The sequence below is a fragment of the Rhodnius prolixus genome, unplaced genomic scaffold, assembly GCF_049639745.1.
Source record: "Rhodnius prolixus isolate KJV_2025 unplaced genomic scaffold, Rpr scaffold_10, whole genome shotgun sequence".
In the NCBI taxonomy this organism is placed as follows: Eukaryota; Metazoa; Arthropoda; class Insecta; order Hemiptera; family Reduviidae; genus Rhodnius; species Rhodnius prolixus.
This window is the reverse complement of record NW_027411615.1, coordinates 7043269-7058303: the sequence shown is the minus strand read 5'-3', so window position 1 is coordinate 7058303 and position 15035 is coordinate 7043269. Positions and strand designations below refer to the sequence as shown.

The 15035-nt window shown below is 32.0% G+C and overlaps 1 long non-coding RNA gene across 1 annotated transcript in view; it reads right to left on the bottom strand.

Moving 5' to 3' along the window:
* Positions 1-1060: 1060 nt before the first annotated feature.
* The window catches only part of LOC141457025 (uncharacterized), a 203032-nt gene continuing 189057 nt past the window's right edge, over positions 1061-15035 (bottom strand). The window contains exon 6 of the long non-coding RNA XR_012460168.1: positions 1061-1078. This is a non-coding gene — a long non-coding RNA (uncharacterized lncRNA). The remainder of the gene's footprint in view (positions 1079-15035) is intronic.

Genomic DNA, 15035 nt, shown 5'->3' with positions numbered 1-15035 from the left:
AAATTAAGATTTCTACATAAGAATGGAAATCACTACATCACTTAACTATGTGGTACAAGAGTTAGTGATTTATAAGTCTTTATCTTGGTTGAACAATTTTTAGCTTAGAATTTAATGCCTGGATTAGCGTCACTATAACTGTTAGTCTAAATGTTGGTATAAAGATGATTAAACCTCACTAACTTCCCTAAGCGATGTGAAGGCGTTTAGCTAGGCAAAGATAGTTGAACAATCTTGGAGTATTAAAACAACTCATATAAAATAGATTTTTTTTTATTAAACTACTTCCATGTCTTTTAGAAAGAAAGACTGCTTGCATTATACTTTTAAACTCTTTTAATTCTTGCTGAGAAGTATTCGGTCAATCATCAAAAAAAGGCGAAAACAATTTACGAATTTTAGCATTTAAGCTGGGGGGGCAAGTCAGACCATTAAAAACACTGTTAAAATTGAGCAGCCCTTTCTTAGCCCCTTAGTATCAAGTTTGTATGAAATACTTTCAGTTTCAAAATCATAAGGTTTGCATAATTAGAAACAGAATTTTCTTCGAGAATGTTAAAGAAGTTTGGCATAACTGGCATGTGAAGCAAGGACAACTTATGATGTCATATAATTATTTTAGTACGAATTATTAAAAATAAACACATATAGGCAAAGGTTTATTAATTTAATTCTTTATGTGCATTAAAAATTTTATTTCTGAATGCTGCGGGAGCCTCTTATAGCTCACTATTAGATGATGGACAGTTTTCTAGTATCGAGAAAATATTTTCCAAAGGTGCACTAAAATCGGCTCTATCGACGTGCCTTAATTAAAAATATATACTGTACACGTATATAAATTTATTACCTTACTAAAGAGTAAAAAACATCAATCTCAAAGAAATACTTACAGATCTGAACTATGAATTAGTTCGCCTCTAATAAACCATATCTATTGCATCTAGTTCTCGCTGTATCTCCTTGCAGACTCTAGCTTGTCCTCAGATAACCGGCCGGATAATTATGAATCTATCACATTTCTATCGCTCTGGTGATATCCCCCATAATACTAACTTGGGTTAGTTTCTTTCTAGATCTAAACAAACAAAACAGAACTCAAAATTACAACAAATTCAACAAGTAACCAACACATGTAATTACTTTCAATAAACAAATTAGATTAGTCAGCTAAAATGTTTATTGCATTGTGTAAAATAATAAACATCAAATAAATATTTTCTGGCATTCTCTTCAACAAATGATTATATCTTGCAATTTTTCTTCAGTCGATTTCTTGTCAAACTCAAATTAGGTAGCTCTTTTTGAGGAGAGGGGGCGGAAAGCCTTGGAAAAATTATTTTTTATAAAAAGATGAAACGTTCTTATGATGTTCTGCAGAGATTGATGACGAATATGTGAGGTGAGAAGGTTATATATACTGTTTACTGTTGAGGTTATTCATACACATTTACCTTCTCAGATTACTGTAATCGAATGTAAACACAATGCATCATATACTAAAGTGGTTATTATTATTATAATATTATTGTACAAACAATATTTGTCAATTATGGTTTGACATAAAAAATCAAGATCTATCTAAACACAACAAAACAATGAACAAATCTAAAAAAACGAAACAAAAATTAGCAAGAAACCAACAAATGTGATTACTTTTAGTAAACAACTAATAAAATTTTATAGATTTAAAATTGGAAGCTATAAATCCATTAAAAAAGTTTCGTTGTCTAATATGATGAGTCGCACTGCCAGAAAGTTATAAAATAGATATAAATTTGGAATAAATAAAATATTTCTAAAAACGCATATGCAACAACTATTTGCAGAAATTTTACAATGATGCAATCCAAGACAATCTTAATACTCGCCTGTGGAATTTCCGTTTTTTTTTTCCAAACAGGACCTAAAACTTGTTCTTTCTTTTTATAAACCTCACCTGCCGAGTATTTTTTCTAATCATATCTGCATACGTACCATATAAGGAACTTTAAATAGTTTATTTCATTTATCCATTTGTATTCAAGGGCAATTAACAAATAATTATACTACAAACGACTAAGAACAAATTGGTAATGATATATAATAAGTAACAATATGGTAAAAGCAATGCAAGTACACTATCGCATATATTGATTATATTAAAGTTCTATTTTAATAATAGGAAGAAAAGTATTTAAAAAAAAGTAAAATTAAGGTCCATAGTACCTTGCTTTCAAGGGATTCATATTATTTATCCTATAGATGAGCAGAGATAACCTGTAAGATCGTCTAAAATACTGATTGCGGTCCGAATAGAGCAGAATATGAAATTGTCGGTGTTTATCACACATACTCCAAGGACTAAATAAAATTAAAACGGGAGCTGTGCGATTGGCTCTAAAAGGAAGTATGATAACAGATCTGAAGTAGTTACAACATCTTTGCGGTGAGAAGAGGAGTATGACGATAAATTTCGAGGCGAATAGAAATGGCAGGACACAGGTAATTTTTTTTTTTGCGTACTCGCGTGCTCGAAGTGCCGATGCAAAATCGATCGCAAGGATGATCTGGTCCTCGAAAATACAGCAGAGAGCTAACAAAAAAGTGGCAGCCCGCTACATCTAGCGGAGAGAAAACGTACTAGCAGTCAGCTAACCCGAAGGGATGTTTTACAAGACTCCAGGCTAATTTAGGAGTTTCGAGTTAAATTGTCATTTCTGTATAAAGAAGACGTACACCGGCATTTCCATTCTAAAGATTTTGAAATGGAGAAGAAAATAAGTATAAAGGTTGTGTTCAGTAAAGGTTAGTGTTCGGACTATATTCTTCGAATCCTGCTTTTGGCGAGGTTCTTCTTTAGTACGGTAATAAAAATTCACCTCTGTTCAATACTTTTTTCAATAGTTGCTTATCTCCAGGGTTATTTTAAGGATAACTAGTTAAAGCATTGCATTTAGAAGCAATACTGAGGCTGACGACTCTAAAACTTCTTCTGAGACATGTTGAAATGAATGTGATGAACATTTTAATGTAAGTGATGGATCATGGTATGTGCGTACGTACATATCTATGTATGTACCAGAAGTAAAAAAAAAAAAGAGAGGTTGGAGAAAGGTGAACCATAAAACCTGGTGATGGTGTGATGTCAGGTGGTTTTAAAGATGGTGATAAAACACGGTTGGTGGTTGGCCATAATCGGTTCGTGTGCGTACACAGTCTACGTGATGTTAGATCCCTGTGTATAGCACCAACTCCTTCAACTCTTTCTTTTAATTAGACGATAGGAGTGTACACCCGGCCTCCTCAACTATACTCTGCAGACACTCCTCTAGGTCATATACTGTGGTATACTTACCAAGACGCCCGCACTTACAAAACTAACACATCACCTCACCTCTTGGGTCACATTACACTTTTTATGTTGTAAGTTATACCACTACATTCGTTGCCTTACTATCAGATTTGTAAGTTTATATTCTACACATTTTCAGCACAGTCATTTTATTAAAAAAAAGAGTAAAGTATAGCCTATTTTGTCAGAAGGGCAAACTAACTTCTTAATTATGTGACAAGAAAAACGTACTTTACTACAAATTTCTCGTATTAACCATTAGGTAAAAGTCAAGACCAAGACTAGGATTCGAACCCAGTACCCATCATTCGTCTTAGCTTTGCGGGCCTAGCCCTACTGAATGGGAGTTTTCGATAAGAATTATAAGTAATCTTGTTGTAAGAAAAAAGCGCTTTGGCCTCCAGACAAATGAAAATAAGCTAAGTAAAGGGGAGGAGCACGAGGTGAAAAGTAAAGAACTAACTGAAGAACTGGTCAGCTTCAGGTGAGGAATGAAAAGACTTCCTGGTTGCAGTTCATCAAATTAGTGAATAAAAAAGTAATATAGCCAGGACTGGCTGCAGATTGTGGATGAGGTAGCCCGGAGCTGTGTTTTCAGCGCACTACAGAAAGTGTTCTCTCGTTAAAGAAAACTTTGGACCGTAGGTTGTAAGAAGCTCCTAGGTAAAGAGAATCTAAGCGCCAGCAGCTGGATTCGCATTGTAATCCAATATACACTAATACCTTACCTTTTATAACCTTTACTGGCAAGCAAAACCTTTTTACACCCAAAAACGTTTTGTAGTGACCAAATAAATTTATCTAGTTCTAGAAACGTATGTAAAACGAATATCTGTACTATATGTAATTATATGTATAAATATGGATGTGCAATTTCAAGAAATCAAATCCATATTTGATATAGAACAGATTCTATGTGCCAAGATAAACATCGAAAAATAGAGCTCCAACCAACATTTTATACATTTAATTTTTGTATTATTATATTTGTTCTTTGATCATTAGATTTGTATTGACCACTGATTTTTACTTATAAACTGACTAAAATATGCTTGACAAATGAACTCCACTTAGATGTTTAATTAATATTTAATAATACAAAAAAAAAAAAAAAAGCAGCAGAATCTAAAGATCGATAAGTTTATTTACACTGCAGCAGCGTTGAGCAAACACTGTTACAATCACTTCTACACAGCTCATTACCTCGTAAATCTAAATAAAAAAGAAGTATATACGATTCTCAGGTAAATCAAGCTAGCTGTGTGTTTCCCTTCTTTTAGTTACGCCTAATCACGAGATTCACCTCCGTGGGAACTCCAGCTAAAGTGTACAAATAAATTACTTAGCACCAAGTGACGTATTACCACTTACTACAGGTGGTAGTGGCTTGTACTCTCTCATTTAGCGAAGAGTAACTTCTATATTCTAACAAAGTAACAGTCCGTTTTTGTAGGTTTAGAGAATTTAATTATATTGCAAGAAAATTGTAATTTTTAAGGCGATTTTGTGATTTTTCTCTATATAGCCTTATTTTTCTTTCATACTGTGGATGGTAAGTAAAAAGAATTAACGGTTGATGTTAACATAACAGCGCTCTAAAAAATAATTAAGATAAGCTCTAACGCCACAAGATTTACGGTTTTGTTAAGACTCAGTGCAAGAGAAATTGTTTACTAAACAAACAGTGTAATGCTCAACACATTAGAACAAGCTTGGGTTCAATTTTTAATTAACAAACTTTTCGAATAAAAAATTAATTTTCTTCATTTTGTAAAAGTTATTTCCAAGTGACCTTTTCTTTTCCCGAATACACTTCTAAGAGAAAGCCTATTTTAGCATTTATTTTTTGCACCCGAGCATGATTGACTATGACTTCCTAGAATGTACAAGGTTATGTGTAAAGGACCGAGTAAAAGGTACAATATTTAAATAAAATCAACCAGGATGCCGGAACTTAAAAGTTGTATAATGTAGGTAAAAATAATAATAAATCTGAAAACTATACTGATATTTGCATCAAATTAAAGTTAGATGACACACAAGTGTTTTACATATTTCATATATATATTTAAATTAGTATCAATAATGCTTCCAGCTAGTTATTATGTTAATATATATATATTATATTTGTATTTGTGTTAGTATGTATGTCGTTGTAAACGTTTTTTTTTTTTCTTAGCCAGAGAACAATTTTGACGACATGATATTCGTTTTAGTATACAAATTAATGCTCTCTAACGGCCAGTGGCTACAACGCCTAAAGCTGTACTATATGTAATTATATGTATAAATATGGATGTGCAATTTCAAGAAATCAAATCCATATTTGATATAGAACAGATTCTATGTGCCAAGATAAACATCGAAAAATAGAGCTCCAACCAACATTTTATACATTTAATTTTTGTATTATTATATTTGTTCTTTGATCATTATGATTTAAAGGGCTGACTTATTCAATTAAATACTTATTATTATTTTAAAAGCTAATATTCAATTTGTTCGCTGATTAACAGTAATAATCCGTTATATCCTAGAGCGTATAAATATTTTTATCTACTCTTACCAGTACCTGTCAAATTTTCATATCGAATTTTCAAGGTAATCTCATTTTTATGGTCCGGCGGCTACAAAAAAGTCTTGGCTACAAAATGGTATTTGTACGTAAACAATCTAGCGTAAAGAAGAGAAATCGAAGGTAGCTTAAATGGTGGACAGTATCTATCACCTATAAAAAACACTTTATAAACCTCCACGACAGCAATGCCACTTTTAAAATCTGTGCTAAGATTTTTAATTCATACGCGGACGAAATGCATTTCAATTTATTTGAACAATTTCTAGCTAAAAGCTTCATAATCTCAATACTCATTGAATTGCAGTATACTCCTTGAGGGATAGGTTATTTCCATTAAGTTGCTGAAATCTTTGTCAAGAAATTATAACTAGGGATAAAGAGTTGGGTACAAGCAGAAAATTACGCAATGCCCCTAGCGTTGCACAAATTCAGCGTAGAAATGGTCTCATTTATTTTTCCATAATAAAAAATTAGCGTGAACTTAATGTCTTAGTATGGTGCAGTATGAAGAAGCTATAAAAAACTAGCGACTCCAAGTAACTACCCTTCACCCATTTGTGTTCACAATTTCAAGGCAAGTTTTTAAAGTCTGTAGTAAATAATTCTTATCAAACGATTAACTGAATCGATAAAAGAAGTTGTGAAAGAAAAACTATTACAATATTGCTAGCAATTAAATTCCTCACAACAGTAAATAGTTTTAAAACATAAATTTATAGTGCAGTAATAATAAGCTTAAACTACTGGGCATAATATTCAAACCCAAAGAAATCACGATCGCTTAAACAACAGAACACCTTCAAGAATTGTATTTAACAAATAAGGGAACAAAACATTCCCTTCTGTTCGGGACAATCAGAAAACTTAAAAACTCTCCTTATCTCTCCGTGCTGAAGTTGTACTTATTTTTTTTATTTACTCTTCCCCCCAGCTTACAATGCCATATTAGGTGACCTGTTTTACATTTAACAAGCATTTCCTATCATATTATTTATCATGTTTTATCTCTTTGTGTTATCATTTCAGATAATGTGAAAGAAAGGAGGGGATTGCATAACGCGATTCTGCTTTACTGGACATTTTAATGTTACTGTAAACCCAGGGTTATATCCATATATATAGGGTTACAGAATTAGTCACTTTTAATTCAATAGTTTTGTTTTTCAAAGAAGAAGTGGGCCTATTTCAAACAAAACGCACTTATTGTTATGTTTTTAAATAAATCATCACAATATAAATATTCTCTTCTTTTATGAACTAATCCATTTCCAATTCCAAAATTATTGTAATGACCCACTGCAATATTTTATGGGAAGTCTTTGGGAGGTTAAAAATTTAGATAAAAAAGCTAAATGAAAATTATTGAATTTGAACTAAATTGAGTTTTAGAAGTACCCAAATTTTAAATTGCTAAGTTAATTTTAGTTTTTAAAAATTATAATTTTTAATGATGTTTATGTATGTACTTACAATCGTTTCCATAATTGCATTGAAAGGCAATCTTGCGTTTGATAAGAACGTTATTATTACTTAAATAAGTATTAGAAAAGTTATCCTATAGTTAGAAATTGTTTAAATTTCAAGACGAGTACTTTCAAGTACAATATTCATTACTTTTACTATCAAAGTATTATCACCGAATTATACAGCTAGAGGTTACCAGTATGTAAGGTTTCTCTCAGGTTACTAAACAGGGGTGTCTAAAATTTAATATTTAAAAGGTATTGCCAACTTAATATTGAATTTATCAAAGATGAATTTAAATACTTACTAAATTCATAATGTTGCATAACTTCATTTGTATGATTTATGTAAAAATGAAAAGTAAATAATTAAGCACGCATAGCAGTTGAACCCCAAAATGGTTATAGAAATTTGTGCATCTTCACTAAATGCAGCATATTATTGGACCCATTTCTTAGCGATTACACAAAAAATTTATATATATTACTTATATATAGTAAAAAGAGAGTGAGAAGGTCATTATTTAACCCTCTCACATATTTAATTAAAGAAATAGAGAATGTACGTTATCTATCTCCTGTTCAGGCCACCTGATCGAATTTTTTGGACGTAAAGCTATCAATTGTAGATACTTCTCAAACAAAAGAGAAACTAAATCTAAATTACACGAAGAGTATTTACAAAATAAACACATTGTGTGCAGACAAAAGCGTAGTTTCTTGTGAAATATAACTATACAACCTCAATATACTGGAGTATGGAACACCACATGCATCAAGTGCGTTAAGTTAAAAGAAACTTAGTAGAGGCCAAGTTGACAGTTTTATGTATAGGTATGCTCATTGCTTTTACTACTGCTTTATGTTTATTGTATAGATTCACAGTTTACTATATGTATAAACTAAATGTGTATAGTTTATAAAGTACATGCGTAAAATAGTATATTTACGTGGTTTGTTCAGTGTCTATAAATAAAGTCACCAACTATTTCATAAAGATTCAAGATAAGTGTTATGTGTATTGATTCTTTGCATAAATACTGGATAGTTTAGACAAAGAGGTACCATTACAATACAGTTACATCGATGAAGGTTTCCAACATTTCAACACAAGTGTGTTAATGTACAAGCATACTTCAGCTAGCCACAATACGATAGATGCAACATTGGTGACATTGGTGGTGAGAAATGGTTACGCTCTCTTTGTCCTAAAGCCTCTTTTTTCGAATTTGTAGAGGAGCCACGAAGCGACCAAGAGTTAAGTTTCTAGTCAGGCATATCGGCTAAGTTTGTTCCGATATGGAAAGACACATAGGCGGTTTATTTGATAACTAGAACAAGAGGATCCCTCTAGCTCTGACAAAGTCAAGGAGGCACTCAAACCAAATTTCACACTTACTAGAAGTCTGCTGTAAATGACTCTGTCCAGTTAAAACCGTTCAATCGCTATTTCGCAAAATAAGATCTAGATGGAAGAAAATACAACAGAGCCTGGAATCCAATAAAGTCAACAAATCTTAATGGATTAAAAGTCAAAAATAGATTCAGTTCTATTTGTATAGGAACAAGAAAGATTTATTCTATTAAAAAAAGTAAAAACGAGGTGACAAATTTGGAATGAAAAATCACAAGTTTTTGAATCTTGAAGAACACGATTCTTTTCATTAAAGATACTTCTGGAACGTTTCGAAGATCGACGTTATTGCCGAATGCTTCCTTTTAGACATTTCTGAATGTCACAATGATTCTGCTTAGAGATAAAAGAAGGACCCTGTTCAAATAGCTAAAGAATGAAGACTTGATCGAATTTAAATATAAGATTCTTAAAAGAAACAGGATGTAAGTAAAATGTATAATTTATACGATTTTTTTTTTTTTTTTTTTTTATAAAGTAAGCTTGTATATTTTAAGACAAAGATTGGTGAACAATTCTATGATAAGTGGAGGCTAGAACTCCCCTTGCTTGCATCTCATCCGCGATTGATAATTTGCACACAATGGTTAGGTTCAGTATCTTTGACAGGTTATTTACTACGGATCTAGTTTATACCTTGTAATATGGAATGATGGATTTGAAATTTAAACGGAAATAAGTATCTCTAATTATAAATGTATGAAAATAATTTTTTTAAATTAATTTATACGTTTTGATTTGATAATTAGATCCAAAAAAAAAAAACAGAATAGCTGATAAAACTAACGTGGGCACAATAGATGTCTATTACGTTCAGCTTTGGCCGGTCACCTACGGAGTTATATAATTTTCAGGGTTGGTACACAATTTTCAGACCTGAAAAATAAACTATATAGTCTTTTGACTATTCTACTAGGTAACTGAACTTTAAGATGCCTGAAAAAATAACCAATTACTTTATTTCATTTTTTCCCCTTAAATTCCATAAATAAAAATAAAACTTGATACAAACAGGATGTTAGCATTAGAAAGTTTGTCGGTAAACAGGGGTGCCAATATTACTGACTGAGTGATAAAATAGTGATGTGAGACTGAGTGATAGAAAAAATGAGACCACGTATATTTAAAATATCGAATGAACATCAAGTATAGAGGTATCTGCAAGATTTTTAGCTAAAACTGTTGAAATCATCTTCGTACATTAGAAATTTGGCATCAAGGTAATCAATCTCTCCTTGAGGAATCCTAGGACGGACTTCTACAAATCTAGTCATCAATTTTTATTTTAAATATCTTAATTCTTCAGGCATAATGGAATGATTCACACAATCATACACTTGTCTGAAAACTGTACATTTGCGCAGTCAATGAACATAAAATGTGTTCATAAAATGCATCTAGAATGTAAGATTGAAAAGAAATTTAGTTTATAAACGCAGACTGTCCAGGAACAGAACTAAACTGCTAAGGAATAAATGGCGTATGCATTCAGAAGAAGTCCACGATGTATAGATTAGAGAATCAAATGGTTTATGGCTAGAACTGGAGGATATTGAATGAGAAAAACCCACAATTTTTCAATATTAACCTTATTAAAGACTAAGTTTTTGAAAATGTCCAGGTTAATCGCCAAAACTGCGTAAAAAATAAGTACTTTTGGGAAATACCTACCAACTTTGACAATTACGAGTATTTAGTTTTTATCTATAAATGGTAAAATTACAAAAATTGTCTATAAAACAAAGGCATTTTCTTTGTTTATAATATGAAAAGGAATTATATATAAATCTTCGTAAATTAATCACTGCATATCCAATCTTGAATTCTCCTTAGACCTACCAAAAGTAATAGTAGTCCCAGACAACGGAAGTGCACTTACTAATAAGATGAAATTTTCCGGCCAAAGTGCAGCTTTCCTTGAAGACGGCCTCCCAAAGAGGTAAAATGTTATGGTTAATTAATGGAAATGAAAAGGCAAAATTTGGCGATAAACAAACAACAACCAACACGTCATGATGTTGCCTTTGACATCAAAATTATACCGAACAAAGTGCGTAAAGTTCGTGAAATCAATTAACTTCGAAAAGAAATACAAGTAAACCATGGTTTTTAAGAAAGTAACGAAACCAGAAACATTGCAACAATCTGATTGCAATTCAACCACAACTTGGAAACTAAACATACTGTCAAGGTGTTCTGGAAGAATGAATGCACCTAACAGACTAGAAAAAAGATAAAGAATGTTTAAATCATCTAATTCAAGCTCCCAGAACTAACAGAACGTGAAAAAAATATTAAAGCTGGCTTGCATAGAAAAGGGAAAGAATAGCAAAACCTCCGGGTATTGCTGCATAGAAAAGTTATTGAGGAATTTTTTAAAGACCCTGCCTTAAGTTGTTCCAGCGTGCGGAATATAGAATAACAAATCTAAAATAAGGCAGCTTGTATTGTGATGCTGAAATAGTTTTATCTAACTATCTTAATATGTCCTAGATATTCTTTAAATAGTAATACCGTCACTATTTTCTAGTCTACTCTTCTTTAAATATAACTATATATAGCCACATTGGCTGGATGTGTTTGTCTGCCAGTTCAAACCATGTCTTGAAAGTGTACTCTGGTGATTTACTCGACTAACCGAGCTAGTGCACTACATGTAAGTATGTACATTGAATAATCTGGATTCCATTTATTGAAATATTTTAATTCAACGATAGTAAAAAAAAAAGTAAAGTAATACCTATTTTTTCAGGTAGGCTTTACGTCCATCCAACCTTGTTGGTGTCTTGGACGGTGATAAGTGTGCTAAATAACTTCGGCCCTCGAAAGGAAATAGGTGCAAACCGAAAACCATACCATCAAAGAAGAGAAATCTAAAAGAATTGTCCAAATAAGAATATCATCACTGAGACTGCTAACTGAAGTCTTAAAATGAGACTTCTAGTCCTGCCTGGATATACACGCACGAGTCTTCGGAGCACCAATTTTATTATCGAGTGGACTTAATGTCTTTGTGAGAAGGCTAAAACAATTAGCCTGCAGTTTGCTCGGGCGCTGTTTACTCCATAGAACTTAATGGAAAAAATAATATATCAGACAAAAATTTGCAGAAAAGTGGACATAAAAACGCAAACAAAAGCTATTTTTTGCTGATTTATGCATGGTATTTCTGAACGGTTTCATACATCCATCATAGAAGTTGCAATTATCAGTTTGGTGCAGAGAATTCGACTCCAAGTTCGTGTCTCACACTGTACTTCTATGCAGCAGTACTGCGGAATAAACAATATCTTCAAAAGCAATGTTTCATTGTTCAAATAATATTTTTGGCGTGCCCATCCTTCAAGGATAAGAGGTTACTGACTTAGAGGTTACGCCCTAATATGCACCAAATCTAAGGCTAATATTTGGAAGGAACTCCTGCCTTAGTTAATTGGTAGCCCTTAAGTCCAAAAACCGCGCAATTAAACCCTCTCTGGTTATTAATTTTTGAGGATTAGACATCGAATGTTTGAAATTACTGTAGAATTACTGAATATTACAGGTTTTGATTTTAATAAATTTGAAAAATAACTAAATAATTACCATTTTTAAACGGTTGGTTTGAATAAAAATTTAAATTATTAATCATACAAAATTAAAAGCAAAAAATTCTTAGACGATAGCAGTGAATTCTGCTTTCTCACTTCCGTGATCGTTTTTAAAACAGTGATGCGTCACTGCCAGATTGATTACATGCCGCGATGGATGGATTTTTGTAATGTTTGGCTAATTTAACATTGGCCTAAACTATAGTGTCTTGCACAGCTGTTCATAAGCGGAACATATGAGTAACATCTTATTAATACTTTCAATGACTGATCAGGAAGAGAAGAATTTTAAAAACTGAATGGAAGCTGATTTATTGATAAATTACTTTGATGCTGAAATGGATTTAAATGTTTTAAGTATGATTACCTATCTTTTCTTGTATTGCACAAGAAATAACCTTCTAAATTGTAACCAGTATTAATCCCTAACCTCTGAGCTAAGCCCTCTCTATTAAGTCAATATAATTATGAAGTTTGGCCAAATAACTACAAAAACTGATCGACAAATATAAGGGTTAAATTTAGAAACAATGAAGTCTAAGTAAAGTAACAAAACTCCACAAAGTTTATATAGTTCTCGTGTATTAAACTATAATAAATGGACTTTAAACTAATTCCAAGTAGAGATCGTGCAATAATTTTATTCTCCGCCACTGAATGTATAACAAATTATTCAGAAAAGGAGATCGATAAAGTGGAGATCGATGTATAAGTTCTTCTCTCTCAACGGCGGTTCACAAACTCCTTACAATAAATATGATTTACGTAATTCTAACATGATCATATATTTCAAAGTATTTTACATTTAGTACATAATATAGCATAAAATTTATTTACATACATTTGGGAATATCCTACAGGAATTGGCTACAGGGGATGGTAACAATAAATTCAAATTCATTGCCATAAATTTGGTACAATAAGTTGGAAATGTATGCTACTACTTGATTCTCTTTGCAACATCACGTGCCAGTAATCGATGCAAAAAATAATTTTACAAAAAAAAAAAATTAATCTTGAATAATACAGTTTCAAATATTCCGCAAAAGAATAAATCTAATTTTATTTAAAATATGTTCCGTAAAGAAAATGTATCCGTAACAATTTGAACAAATAACTGGCAAAAATGTTAACTATATTGATATTGTATCTAACTTTTTTTTAATGGACACTTCATCGTTAAGAAAATATCGATTTTAACTATTTTAATTTTTTAAAAATTGGAACATGCAGCGCCAAATGATTTGCACGTTTTGGCAAACATTGTTCTTTACTGCATTTAAGCAGTAAAGAACGTCTTTTTTTTTATGGAATCGTGACAAATATTAACAAAAAAATCAAAAAATAGAGTAATTAACGATTGGTGTCATTCATTAACAACTTTGACATCTGGTGAGACCATTTAATGCAGTCGAGGTATTGTCAATTAAACGACGAAATGTCCCAAAATTGCAATTGGAACTGATAAACCGGCCAATTTGTTCACAAATCACCTGCCTCACCCATCAAAACTGTCATCTTCTCAACCAATCATCACCTGAACGCTTATCTTATCGTATTTCCTTCTTTGCCAACGTATCCCTAACATCCAATGTAAAAAGTAAAGTAATCGCCTATTTTTTTAGACGGGGCTTAACGTCCAACTACCAATTAGGTGTCGTGGACGGAGGCTACTAGCAAACATACTTTACTGTAAATTTCTTTTATTAACTATTAAATAAAATCCAAGGCCTCTAGACCGGGGAATCGAACCCAGTACCACAATGCATATTAGCTTTGCAGGTCTCGCCTCTAACCGCTCGGCTATCGTGGCGCCTCCATCCAATGTTTTTTAATTTTAATTTTATTTGCCCAGGTCACTGAATGTGTGAAACAGCCACAAGTCGCTTAGGTATCTAAGAGTTTACCTAATGTTTTCTTAAAACAAATTATATGGGAAAGACTTACATTATCTTCCATTGACAATCGAAAGAGACAACGACAAACTTGATTAGACACATTCAAATCCTCACCTCATCAAGATTACCTCACAATCATCTTAAAAGAAGGTGAGACCAGAACTTTATTCTTGCTATGAGCACGTTATTCCATAAAGTTTGTATAGCACGTTAATATCAATCAAGATTGACCCAACTTACTAATATAATATTAGTAATAAAACAAGATTACTTAGTAACACAATTGGAATGAGGATGGAGTACAGAAATAGTAATAATACTAATAAATACTAAAAATATAAGTACATTGTTGAGAGATTCATTCTAAATATATATGTTTAATATATGAAAAAAGAAGTTTTTGTTCACAATCGAATATAAATGATATCATTAGCTGGTATTGATGACGCATTACAACTAAACAAACAGCAGAGGCAATGCAAATTGGATTTTTACTTTTAAGGACTTCCTAAACTGCACTAACTTTTGAGCAGGTACGTAATATTTGTATTTTAAACTACTTAATTACAAAAATCAAATCTTCAATTAATTTTTAATCGTAAGATAAGAACAAAGAAATCTGAAATGAACACTGAGATTATTTCTGGTACCACCAATTACAACTTTTTCTAACATACATATATGGTGAAAACTGTACCTTAACTGAAACAATACCTTGCTAGGAAATCTACACCTGTCCTTCCATAAGAACTTTGAAT